The following is a 14,274-nucleotide window of genomic DNA, read 5'->3' on the forward strand; positions in this document are numbered from 1 at the left end:
ACTGTCTGTAATACCAGAAGATTCCCAGGATTCCCCATAAGCACTGCATTTGGAGGCTTCAAACACCGCAATCATCTTGGAAGGAATCATCGTGATGGATGATCTTGAGAATCTTCCAGATCCCATGTGTCTACTTTTTGGGCTGATATATGCACTGAATTTGGAGTACCCTCCACAGCTCAAGAACACCTTTTGTTTTATTCAGAGAGTGTTTCTCATTCTTGGACACAAATCTTTGAAACCAAAACTACAGTCACTTAACAACCTGCTGTTGATATAAGTTGAGGCTGTTTGAGATTAACATCAGTACCAATGTGGTTTTTGTATATCAAAAAACTGTTTACAGAGTTGGGTCATCTGACTTTGTTTGCTGTAGTACCTGAAGAGATTTAATTTATAATAAACTGTTAAACTCAAGTTCAGTTGTTGCTTTTTGTCTTAACTTATTGTTTTAAGTTTAGCTTACTTGGGATTTTTAAGGCAATCGGTTTCCTAATATTTTCCTAGTAATGTGAACACTAATAGAAAGTTAACTCAAATAATGATTTTAAGTCAACAGTACTTAAGTATACTTGATTAACAAGTTGTCCCTACAAATTGTGTTAAAGTAATGCCAACTAAACATTAATACTCTACTTTACTTGGAAATTTTAAGGCAATCGGTTTCCTCACTTTTTCTAAGTAAAGTCAACTTATTACATTTTACAGTGTGTAGAGGGGCAGCCAACTTGGCAAACCCCTCCACAAAGCGCCGATAGTAACTGGCAAACCCTAAGAATGAACGAAGTTCTGTAACATTACCTGGACGGCCCCACTTTGCCACCACCTCCACTTTACTTGGATCAGTGGCAACCCCCTGGGAGGACACCACATGACCCAAATACTTAACCTGCTGTTGGAAGAATGCACACTTTTCCAGCTTTGCTTTAAGCCCTTCACGCTTCAATCGACCGAGGACAACTTCCAACCGTTCCAGATGTTGAGTCACTGAGGAGGAAAAAACTACTATGTCGTCCAAATACAATAACAACGACTGATGTCGCTGATCACCAAACAACCGTTCCATTAAACGCTGGAAAGTACTGGGCGCATTACAAAGCCCAAACGGCATTCTGTTCCATTCAAATAACCCAAACGGAGTACAGAATGCAGTTTTGGGCCTATCCCCCTCAGTGACTGGAACTTGGTTGTACCCACTGGCCAAATCCAAAGTGGAAAACCAGCGGGCACCCGTCAATGCATCTAATGTTTCCTCTATACGAGGCAGCGGAAATGCATCCTTCCTTGTTTTTGAATTCAACTGACGGTAGTCTACGCACATGCGCAGACTACCGTCTTTCTTTTTCACTAACACAATAGGAGACGCATAAGGACTACAACTCTCTCGAATGATCTTGGCTTCCAGCAGCTGGTTGATGTGAGTCTTCACCACATCATACTCTGAAGGGGGCAAGCGCCTATACCGCTGTCGAACCGGTACGTCATCTGTAAGAGGAATGTCATGAGACATCAGATTAGTGCACCCTAAGTCATTGTCATGAGACGAAAACACTGACTGATAGCTCTGTAGCAGGCTCCTAACCATATCTTGCTCCTCTGTTCCCAAAGCAGATAAATCAACAGCTTCGACCTGCTCTTGCAATGAGGGTCCTACCACACACGCTTGGGAACTCACTGTAGCAAATGCTTCCTTCACTTCGGTCACTCCTGGAGGTAAGCTTACAACGTACACACCATGTAGGGTGCCCAGCAAGGTGTTTGGGTAAAGTACCGCATCCATCATTCCCACGTTCACAACCGGGATATAGACTGTACCTCGAACTACTGGCACAAGAGCAGGCGAGGCCAAAAGGCCAGCCGGAAGTCCAGACTCAGGTGGCTCAAACAACACTATGCCCCCTGAATATTGTTCAGAGCAGGTGGCAGTGATTATTTTCATAGTGCCACCTGGGACCTGGCACCGATAACGCCCTCGCACCCTTGCCCCACCTACCTGTCCGAATACTGGCTGGGATTTTGTTTCATGACAGTATTGCAATGCTTGCATCACAAAACCAGGAACATCCACTACTGGTGGGGAGTCAAACAAGGCCTGGCCATGTTTATTTATTTTTTTTATTTATTTATCTGGATCCCCATTAGCCACTACAAAAGTAGTGGCTATTCTTCCTGGGGTCCATCATACACACAACAAAACTACATTAATCCACAACAACAAAAACCACTACAAAAACATAAAAACCCAAATTTCATACATAACATCAAGACCAACAATCCACTCAGTACTGTGCAATTAAATATTTTTTCAACAATTTTTTAAACCTCACTTTACTTTCTAAAAAACATGTAATGTTCAATGGCAATTCGTTCCATGTTTTCATTCCTCTATACATTACAGTCCTTTGCTTTGCATTAGTTTTTGAAACCGGAAGCAAGAAATATCCTTTTGATGCAAGCCTGGTGTTAAAATTATGACTAGCATTACTATACAAAAGTTGACAATACAATACACTTGGAACTCGTGATACAGAAATATTTCTTATAAAACACAGAAGAGAAACAATTACCCTATCCTTTACCAATAGCCAACCTAGAGTTGTGTGCATTTTCATAATATTAACCCTTCTATTGCAGTGCAAAATTAATCGTGCAGCTCTGTTCTGGACTAACTGCAATTTTCCTAAATCTTTATTTGATGCACTCGACCATACCACCGGACAGTAATCCAGATAATTAAGAACCATTGCCTGCACAATTTTAGAGATACAATACTGTGGCAAAAATTTTACACATCTCTTAATAACTGATAAACCTCTTCCCATAACAATTACCATATTATCGATCTGTTTTGACCACTTTAGCCTACTATCAAGAATAACTCCAAGAAGCCTAATTTCCTCTACTTGTTCAATAGGCACACTATTTACAGACAACTTTAATTGTGGTTTACATTTTAGTTTAAAATTTGATCCAAACACAATACTTTTGGTTTTAGTCAAATTTAAAACCATCTTATTATTCCGTACCCAATTTACCACTAATTGTAACTCCTCATCTAAATCCGCAGACAATTTTTCAATTGATGTCGCTGGTAGATATAATGTTGTATCATCTGCATACATAACTGCCCTTGCATTCTTTAAAACCAAAGGAAGATCATTGGTAAAAATAGAAAATAACAATGGTCCTAGACAACTTCCTTGAGGCACACCACATTGCAACTCTTTTACTTCTGAAAAACTTCCATTGAAAAATACACATTGCCTCCTACTAGTCAGATAACTTTTAAACCAGTGCACAGTGTGAGAAGTAAATTTATACCATTTCAGTTTTTCCAGCAATAAATTATGGTCCAGTACATCAAAAGCAGAGCTAAAATCCAACAATACTGTTCCTACTAAATTACTATCATCAATCTGAACTAAACAATCATCAATTATCTGTGTTAATGCTGTTCCTGTTGAATGTCCTACTCGACAATTTGTTCACAGACTATCGTTTCAAACACTTTACTAAGAACTGGCAATAAACTTATTGGTCGACTATTAGCACCACTAAAACTCAGTGCTGCATTTTTCTGTAAAGGAATGACCTTTGCTTCTTTCCAAGCTGAAGGGAAAATCCCTTCTTTAATACTCACATTAAAAATGTGACAAACTGGTCCTGCCAAACAACTGGCTGTTAATTTTACAAGACGTCCATCTAAGTTATCCATTCCCGATGGTTTATCTATATTTATCATTAATAATTTTTGTTCCACTTGTTGTACATTTAGTTCATTCAATTTAAAACATAGGGCTGGGTTATCACTTACCATATTTTCAATTTGCTTTTCACTTGATGTAACATTATCAATTGACATTTCTTCTCTAAGCTTATTCACTTTATTTATAAAAAAGTCATTAAAATAATTGGCAATTTCATCTGATTTGGTTAAAAATAATTCCCCTGTCTCAATAAAAAAAAGAGTTTGACCTGATTTCCTACCCATTATCTCATTAATAATATTCCACAGTTTTTTTCCATCATATTTATTTTCATTTATTTTTACTTTATAAAATGTTCTTTTCTTTTTTCTATTAATCTTAGTTACTTGATTACGCAATTTACAATAGACTTCCCAATCCTGTTTTTTCCCTGTTCTATTTGCTATACACTTTGCCAAATCTCTTTCTACCATTATGCTCTTCAATTCCTTATCAATCCATGGTGCCCTAATATTCTTCACTGTATGTTTTTTAATAGGCGCATGTTTATCCACCAAAGAATAAAATAATCTTTCAAAAGCTACTAATGCATCATCAGGATGACCTTCCTTGTAAACATCAGCCCAACATATATTGTTTACATCATTGCAAAATAAGTCCTGACAAAATTTCCTATATGATCTTTTATAAATTACTTTTGGTCTTCCTTTAGGGACTTTTGTTTTTCTAGTAATCGCTATTATATTATGATCACTACACCCAATAGGAACAGATACACCCTTAGAGCACATTTCCACAGCATTTGGATAAATATGGTCTATACAAGTAAGTGTTCTCTCACCAAAACTATTTACATGAATTCTTGTTGGTTGATCAATAACTTGTGTTAAATTACATGCATTAATTACATTCACCACTTTACTTTTCAGGGAACAAACCTGAGACATCCAATTAATATTTAAATCACCCATCAAGTAAATTTCATTTCCAGTGTCACATACATTATCAATCATATCACACAATTCATTTAAATAACAACTATTTGCACATGGTGGTCTGTAACAACAACCAACAAATAATGATTTGACAAATGGTAATTGTACTTGTAACCATAGAGCCTCTATATCTACAGGCATTAAATCTTGCCTTATTTTTACTGGAATATGACTTTGAATGTATATAGCAACACCTCCACCATATTTATTTCTATCTTTCCTATAAATATTAAAACCTTTAATATTTACTGCATCATCTGAGAATGCTTGATCAAGATGCGTCTCTGTTACTGCTAAAACATGAATATTATTTGTAATCAAAACATCAGATATTTCATCAAGTTTATTCCGAAGACTACAAATATTAATGTGAGCTAATTTTAATCCTTTCCTTGGTAAGTTTATTAATACTGACATAATTTATATTGGCCAAAAAGTTCCTGGTAACAATGGCCCAGCACATTCATCCCCAGCACCCCAGGGACCTGAGCACACATGCCACCAGGAGGATCCTTGACCACCAATATTCCACACTCTGGCACTATTCTACCGCACAACTCCACATCTAATTCCATGTAACCAATATATGGAATTGCAAGCCCATTAGCAGCACGTAACTGGAGCCACTGACACAGTTTTAAACGCTCTTGGCCCCACGGTTCAAAACTTTTCAAAAAGCAGCTCTCCGTTATGGTGGATACCATAGAGCCTGTATCAATCAAACAAGCAACGGAAACTCCACCAATACTGGCCACCAACTGCGGGCAGCCAGACATCAAGCGAGACATTGAGCTACCACTAATTAACACATCTGAGCCCCCAATTCCCCCATCCGAGCTGTGGCTCAACAGCCCGGCGGGTATTCGTTTCCCGATGGCTGATTTGACCGACGCTGCCCCTCTACCGGCAATGACGCAGTAGAAGTGGAAGACGAAGGGCCAGGCAATGGAGCATTACATTCCCTGGCAAAATGGCCAGGTTGATGGCACCGCCTACAAATCACTGGCCCATAACGTGGAGAACGACTTTGCGAACGTGCACCCTGAAATTGAACAAGACTTTGAGTAAGCTGATTCAACTGATTTTGTTGTGCTTTTAACATCTCTCTCAATTCATTCAACTCCGAAGGAGAGGACCCACCCATACCTGAACGCTGTCCCCCCTGAACACCATACTGGATCCCATATGATAACGGGACTGACTGGCTACGAGCTCGCGCACCCCCAGGCATACCCTCCTGCTCCCACCTAATCGCCTCACTGCGCACTTCCAACAGAGTGGCAGTTGGTTGTCGGCGGACTAATTGTTTAAGCTCACGCCGAAGTGCATTATCGGTAACGTGTTCGACAAACTGGTCACGTAATAATACTGGAGCATTTGGTACTGCCCCAGAAAACCGCTGTTTAACTTTCTCCATAAGGCCCATCAAGGCAAGGGAGAACTCTAATAAACTCTCCCCTTCCAACTGCCTTCTGGAGAAAAATGCTTCCTGTAATGCCACGTGGGACTGGGAGCATCCAAAAACCTCACGCAATGCAAGGAAGATTTTATCTGGATCCCCTCGTTCAACCTCAGAACGGTACCTGATCTCCTCCCGTGCCTCCCCTTCTAAATGGTCAAATAGAAAGAATGCCTGGTCTAAGACTGATAAATGACGAGCCCGAATACAGGCCTGTGCCTCCTCAATCCATTCGCCGATGCCAATCCCTGACTTGCCATTAAACTTGGGACATTTACGGTCCCTAGGTACAAACACAAATCTTTCGGCCTGACTAGCACTCGCACCAACAGGCTGAGGCGGAACAGGCTCTGCATCGGACATATTAGAAGACGCCAGGCTGGAACCAGGCAACGCAAGGGTACGCTCTTGGCGCAGCCTCTCGTTGTCTGCCTTCAACTGGGCCACGAGTTCTTTAAGTTCTCTAAGTTCCTCCTCCATTCTAAATAACCACTTACCACCCCAATGGGGAACCACGGACAGGAGACCCAACGGAATAGGGAAAAACTTACTCCACAATCCAGACAGACGCTGCTGCTTTGCCTCAAACCTAAAAACACTGAACACACTAGAAAACAAAAAAACAAAAACCAAGTCAAGACACACAGAAAAACAAAACCTGGATAACTACGTCTCCGCCTAACTACCGTGAAACCCTGCCGACTACGCCAAAATGTGGCAGAGCACTAAAGAATGAAAGATTTAACCCGACTACGCCACCCTGGATCTCGCCAGGGACCCTTATGATTCAAATTTCTTTTAGGCAACACAGGTAAGTTCACAAAATTGGCAGGAGACGTAGATATACACAAAAGTTTATTACAATAGAAAAGGTATTATAATAAAAAGAGGGAGGGAAAACAAATCACTGCGCTTCACAGTAACATATAACACATTCTATTACATACAGACACACCGATGGGCGACCTAAGTAGTCTAGAAGGTCCAAGGAATCAGCTACAGGAACCGAGGCTTGACAGCAGGACTTAAGGGCGCAATAGGCCTCCACAGCAAAACACCCCTCACTTATACCTGTGACACACACAGACACACACACACACACACACACACACACACACACACACACACACACACACACACACACACACACACACACAGATACAACCACTCCAACCAACACTCGTGAGAGAAACACCAACACCAGGTATCTGCCACTGCCTTAGGCACTCAGCTCCTGTAACAAACAAAAATGGAATTACACACACTTGGAAAGACAGTCACTCTATAATAGGGAGTTACAATAAGAGCAAGTTACTTCGCCCATACAATTAACCAACAAAAGAATAACTAACAAAATACTTAGATCCAACAAAACAAAAGTTAGTTACAATAATGGTAACAAAAATAAATTTTACTGCAAGACAAAATAAGTAAAAAACTCAGGCTCTCAATTACACACACTCAATAAAGAAACACACACACAAAAAAAGATTTACATAGTACGCTTAAACGCGCTCACACCCACACAGAACAATAAGGAGCAATGGCAGAGCACAGCACCCCAATTTCACACTAAACACTCACAGACCCACATTTCACAATAAAGACGATCAAATATAGAAAAGGAAAAAAATATATATATATTCATGAACCAACACACACATACACACCCACACTCAAACACACAAAGTCTCAACAAGAAAACGAAATGAACTTCTGAAGCAAATTCGATAAAGCAAAGCAACAGCGCCTCCAGACGGTCGTTCCCACGTAGACAAACGCCAGGAACTAATTACGAGTACTAACGCCACTGATGTAACATACGAACAAGGTTTGACTCTCAAATCAAAACAAGTATACCGGAAGGATGAAAGCTCATTCCGTCTGCCTGGGAAACAGTAGGTTTCATGGAGGGACAAACGCGTTTGCAACCTCAGGTGCTGGTCGTGCCTATCGGCCCAAATCAGCCTTGCTCCAACCTATAACTGTAGAGGGGCAACCTCCACCAAATGCAGCCACGGGTTTTCACAGTGCCTTTCTGAATGGCAAGTGAATGTGACGCAGAGAGTAAAGGGGCGTGACTCGTGACGCCATACTACCTTGCCCACGACTTTATATATTCGCCACTGGCCAATGATAGGACTGGCGATGAACACAAACCCAACCCATGATAAACAGGGGGAACCGCCCTGCCACATTAATAAACGCATTTGTTTTCAATAAAAATTATTTGACTTAAAATTCATTTTAATTCATAAAAGTTACATTTAGGGTAGGTTAGGGGTAGCTCTAGGTCTTTAATATTTCAATAAGTTGCCACGATTTTAATACTGTTTTATAAATATAATGATTTACTGTCAGTTATATTGCAGGATGTTTAATGCACAACAATACTGAGGAGGAAATAGTAACGTCACTATTTATAAGTAGCCTATAGCATCTAAATGTCTACTGAATCCACAACTATTGCTATTTACACTTGGACTTGGACTGGCTGCCCCACAGTTTACGTTTTATGGTCCGCCTGCTGTAGTGATTCTGTAATGTTTATGTGTCGTATGATTGTGTCTGGGTTTAAATGTTGAATAAAGATTTGTAAATTGTCATAGGCTAATGGTGCTTTGTTTTCTGCTTTTGGATTTGCCTGATTGTTATAATATACTTGTTAAATTTGTGATTGTTACAAGATATTGTTGTTATTATATTATTTTTATCTGAAATATACAGTAGGCTATATTATTGTTATATGTTATCATAATAAATTCACCCTTTCACGTTACCGGAGACAAAAAAAACCTGCATGAGTACAAACGGGATGAGATGCCACAGCATGACACAGCACTGACATCACAACCAACGTATAAATGCATCACTGACTCTAAAGTTTTACGCTTGCCTATGTACATACCAACGTCTTATTCACGAACAAATGTTACGTGTGACGTTTGCATAGGTATTTGCTTACCTAACAGCACATCATCCTTCACGGAAAGAAATGTCGTCTGATGTATATATATGTATACAGCAACGTGGCATTGCATCACAAATGCAAATGTAATCCTAAATAGAGCAACGCTATTGGCTGTTGAGCGGTCTGACGCGACACCCGAACATATACTTCGTATTAACGCGTACAAACTGTGCGTGTTAATGCGTCCAAATTTTACGCGTTGTATAAAATAGGTATTGTCCCCAACGGCGTTCCATACTATTACACGCTTTGACGTGATACCGTATGGAAGGCCGTTAGGGCCAAAACGTGTTGCACAAACGCGTTAACGCGTAACTACGTGTTAACACGAAATTTTGTGCTGGCATTGAGCACCATCTAGTGGTTGTTTTCTAATGAATTTTAATTTTATATCTTTTCATAAGTAGGTTTACATTTAATTACATTACAGCACATAAGCATTTTTTTTTATTTTTAATTGTATTTTTTATATTTCGTTTTTAATTACACAAAAGGTTAATTACACATTTTTCAAAACTGTATTTTTTTATACATGCTTATACTGTCATTTTTAAGTCATTATACTTTACTGACACATAAAAAAGCAACATCCTGTTAACCATAATTCAACCGCTATCGATAAATATTTGTTAACCCTTTAACATTCACCCCTAAATGGAGGTAATGGAAAAAAAATAGTTAACTTAAAATTCTTATTAGTAGACATCTAATATATTGCCTCAAGCTCTTTTTTTACACAGTCCATGGTAAATCTCAATTTGGAGAACTATTTCAGTTATTTTGCAATAATAAACATTCCTTTAACTTTATTAGTATCTTGGATACATCTCATAACCTTCAGTGTCCACAAAGTTAATAAATATATATATTTATATATATATTCTGTATAATATATAGCTGTATGGCAATATATATGCTATACCATGTCTTTTAATGACATATCAACCATACAGTCATGCATGATGGATAATTATTATAAATAAACATTTCTGCATTTCTCTTATTTTGCTATATTCCTGTTCTTTATCCTCTACATATTTGCATAAACTTCATGGTTTTATTCCTACTTCATTGATTGCTTGTTTGATCCTATTATCTGATGATTGACCTGTAACTACAGACACAGAGATGGGGCAGTATAGTTGTGGAAAGATTGCTCTCTCGTCCCTTCCTTTTGATAGATTTATTCTCTATCAAAGTTAGCTGAACTGCACAGTAGAGATATAAGTTAAAGGGATAAAAAGAGCCTTTTCATAACAGTATGATGAAATATCTTTGTGTATTGTTTCACTGAGCTTTTCCAAGTTCAGTACATTCACACACACAACACCTTTTTCACATTTAATCACAATAAATAACATTATTACAGAGACTTAACTGTTCTAAGTCGGTAAAGTGTGAAGTTTGAAGTAGACTCAATAGAAGTTCCTTGATGTTTTAAGGAAAAGGGGCAGAATACAACAGACTCCCTGTGTACTGTTATGTGTCTAAGGCTCCCTCCAGGTACATGTCTGTGTGAAATGTATCAAGGTGGTGAAATTAGGGGTGCTGCGAGAAGCTGTCCTTGGGTTTTGGCTGTTTTCACCATTGCTGAAGATGGAGCAGGCAGTGTTGTAGACTTCAAGACCTCATAGTCTTCAATCTTTTAATGAAAACAGAAGAGATGTATACCATTAGCTTGTGCGAATGAGCAGGTGTTATAAATAAGGTCTTTATGTTGCTACCATGTCCTACATTTTGTCACCCCTTCTTAGAAGGGTTAAAGTGCCTGACACAACCCTGAGTAGAATTTGGAATACATTAGAAATATTTATCTAATATCTTCAAATTACTTGATAACGTTATGTTTTTATGTATTAATGTTTTTGTTACCAAATAATTGAGATTTTTAACAAACATGTATATTCATTTAATAATTGAACAAGTCATCAACCCCCTACTTTGATCCACATGTGACAAGGAATGTGTCCTTACATTATATGGTGCATAGACATGTGAACAATTATGCTAAGGACAAACATGTGCAAAGAAATTAATTAAGAGTGGCTTGTATTAGTAATAACTGAAATCAGAATTAAATATAAATTTAAATGTAGGCCTAATAATGACATTTTTTAACTATGTAAAATCATAAATAAATTGTAATATTAAAATACAGAACACGATACTATGCCATATTAGCGTTATTCTTATTTAATTAATTAATTGTATCTAAAACACAGCTTTTTCATGAAATAATACCTTGTTATCCTCTTCATCTGGGCATGCCTGGTTGTTTCTGATTCCTTAAGCCATTTTCCAGCTAAACTTTCTGAAAAAAAGTGTCTTATGCTGCTTCTCCTTAAGTTGTTTTTGCTGTTCCGTGTCCTTTACCTTTCCGTCAATGTCCCTGGCACATGATGGCTGCTTAAGTAAACTTGCATGCTCAGCGTAGTACTTGGGTCACAAAATCATGAATAATTCAAGTGAAACGAATGGGTGATGTCACGTTGACACTGCCTGTCGTAACAGCTTGTAATCCTTTTTATTACTATTAATGTGCTGATGCGCACCTTCATATTGTTGTTATTATTCATGAGATTGTGACCGAGCACTTACCTCATCTGACGCGACTATCTTTAAGGAGGAGCAAAAAACTTTTGGCGGCAAGCGATAAAGTATTATTGGAAGAAGAAGAAGAAGAAGAAGAAGACGGTTTACATAGCAGCAGTACGTTAATGGCACTGAGACAGTTTCTTTTAGATTGCGAAAGGGTATTTCGGGAGTGCACTCGTCTGGCTCAAACCGATGATCAGGATGCTATCGAAGCAGTACTTATGAGGTAAGTGATTTTTTATTTATTTTTTAATCTTAGGAAGCCTTGGGCCGTGTTCACAAAACATCTTAAGGCTAAATGTAGCTCAGAACTTGCCGATTTATTATAAAATCTTTAAAATAATGGCAGTGGCTCCGAAAATTTTGACCATTTCACAAAGCGTTTTAGCGTTACAACCAGCTCCTTGGTTAAGAGGACCTGCAGTCACGAAAAACAAATTTAAAACCATATTAAAATGACCGTTTACTTTTATAATTTTTGCCTTATGTGCAAGCTGGTAAATATTGTTAGTTTTTTACAAGCCGCCATGATTCTTCAGTTAATTAAAAGCCTGCTTATTTTGTTTTTGCGTTATTAGGTTCCGCTAATTGTTTTACCAGAAGCAGACATGTAAAAATTAAAAGCTTTTTAGGCCTAAATGCCCTTTTCAGAGGTGTTAAACTCAAAACCTGATCCAGCTAATTAGATCTTTAAGGCTAATTTGAAAACGGCATGGTTTGTGTGTTTAACCAAAGTTGAAAATAAACTCTGCAGGCTGGCATTTGACACCCCTGCCGGCCTGCCCTAATTGAGACCAATCCACAAATAGTCTGTGAAACTGGGCCTTACATTATTAGTGATAATTAGTGATACTTAACCTACATTTTATAATCTTTATTGAAATATTATAACATTTTTTTAAACCTTTATTTGAACATGGCACCATTTGTAAAATATTTATTTGAATATGACAACTTGATACCTTGGTCTACAATATTTCTATAAATAAATTACTGACAGATACCCTTTCCCTCTCAGCCAAAAACTGTGGGTGTAGTTAGTAAGCTTAATGACATCATCAGTAGCAAAGAGGTCAACCTTATCCTTTCTTCTAATTTTCCCCCATTCCTTAGTACAAGTCTGTCTCATCAGCTTTGTGAATAGGTTTTACGAGGAAACTGTACTGCTGTTAGTAAGATAAAATGTTTTGTGAACATGGTCTCTGTTTATAAATGACAAGTTAAACTACAAGTCAACTGAAGATTACAAAATATCACCCCCAGTCAAAGCATTTTTGTATTTCACTTCAATTCAAGTAATCTATGCATTGATTACCTTATTTTCTTGTTGCATTATATCTAGAATGGAAACAATGGCACGGAGCCTTGAATGGACAAGAGGGAGACTTGTTGAATCCGAATGAACTAACGAACTGCTAATCTTAATTGGCGAGTTTGTGACTGATGTTCGGCAACAACAACAATCTTGTGGTATGTTTTGAGTTGTTTTTCACAATGCAGAAATGGGTAGACTGGACTGTGTTGGAAAACTCATAGATGCAGAAAGAAGTGTGGTTTTGTATTAGAGGTTCTAATGTTTAATGAACCTACCTACATTGTAAAGTCAAAAGAGATAAATCATGCAGTTGTAACAGAGTTAAAAACAGCCTTACTTGGATAATGTGAATTATTGTTATATCTGATTTATTGTTTTCTGTTGCAGCTTCCTTTGGTTATCAAGCACCACGTGTTCGAGGACATACTGGGTGTCCAAAGTACTGCATCACTGCAGAGCAACTGCAATTTTTATTGTCACTCAAATTTACAATACCTCAGATTGCAGACATACTAGGTACTTCACGTCGCACTGTCAAACGACGCCTTAGGTAATTATCCATTTTTCTTTGCATGTATTTTCATATATTTGTTTAAAGGGGTCCTATTATGCTCTTTTATAAAGTCTTTTAGTTTTGGGGGTGCACTAGATAGAACATGCTCTCATGATTGGTGGTTCGAAAAACACGCAATTTTTCAAATAATTAACATTACAACAATGGTTTATTTCCAGGCTGGCACAAATGGCTCGATTAGTTCCAGGTTCCACCTTCCGAAAAACCAAATGTGTTATGATTGTTTATCAGTCCCACTGTGTTGCAATTGGCCAATAGCTTAGACTGCGTTCAGTGCTGCCACACCCCTTACTAAAGCTGCAAACTAGATTAAAGTGAATCTTACGTTTTAAATATGGATATTTTCCTTACAAGAACACATAGGATCGCTAAAGGAGGCTTTACTGACCCTCCCGGAGCCATGTGAGACACTTTTTTTTTTTATTATGGAAGGACTTGTTTTGGACTGATGGAGAGAAACACTTGTCTATGCCGTTCAATCTATGCCATTGTAAAGCTTGGGAGTGCCATATTTTTTAATATAACTCCGATTGCATTCGTCTGAAAGCAGAAAGTCATATACACCTAGGTTGCATTGAGGATGAGTAAATAAAATGCTACAGTAGTGTTTGCATGTGCTTCAACCCTCTACACGGCACACGTCAACGCCACGGCTCCA

The sequence above is a fragment of the Garra rufa genome, chromosome 16, assembly GCF_049309525.1.
Source record: "Garra rufa chromosome 16, GarRuf1.0, whole genome shotgun sequence".
NCBI classification, from domain to species: domain Eukaryota; kingdom Metazoa; phylum Chordata; class Actinopteri; order Cypriniformes; family Cyprinidae; genus Garra; species Garra rufa.